This window comes from Orycteropus afer, unplaced genomic scaffold, assembly GCF_000298275.1.
Source record: "Orycteropus afer afer isolate SDZICR_OR568_19922 unplaced genomic scaffold, OryAfe1.0 scaffold00123, whole genome shotgun sequence".
Taxonomy (NCBI): Eukaryota; Metazoa; Chordata; class Mammalia; order Tubulidentata; family Orycteropodidae; genus Orycteropus; species Orycteropus afer.
In genome coordinates this window covers 6,884,444-6,885,050 of record NW_006921710.1, presented here as the reverse complement: position 1 = coordinate 6,885,050, position 607 = coordinate 6,884,444, and positions in this window count along the sequence as shown.

The following is a 607-nucleotide window of genomic DNA, read 5'->3' as shown; positions in this document are numbered from 1 at the left end:
AACGATGGCGTTAGGGAGTAGGGAGAAATGGGCCCTGGGAAGGAAAATGAGACGGACCGAGGTCGCCTCTATTGCTTCTCTCCTTCCAGCCCTTGAAGCAGCCGGGATGCTCAGAAGCCCGGGGCAGGAGCCCATTGATTCCTTCTGGTTTGAGGGCAGGTTCAGCCAGTTAGATTGTAAAGTCGTGAAGTCTTGTTGGGATGTGTAATCTGCGAGGTACCGGCTAAGTCTCTTATGTTTCTAAATGGGGGGGAGGTGGGTAACCAAGTCAACTCCCTTGTTTATCTTAAAGAGTTCTAAGTAGCAAATAAAATAACGTTTTTGAAAGCACCTTGAACGCTGTTACAGAACAGAACAAATGAGGATGGAGCCTTAACCACCTAGGCCTCTCTCGTCCTTCCCTAGGTCAGTAAGTCTCTGTGTTTGGTCTGTCACTCTGCAAGTGCAGTTTCACGCCCAGCATTTTGTGTTGTCTTCCCCAGAGATCTGGAAAGCAGGATGGTTGTCGTTTCCAATATACCACAAAAAAAGGAAAATAAGATACAGTGGAGTACAGCCCAGTAACATAAGGTCTGTACCAAAACCAGCAGCCAGATAAATTTACTTT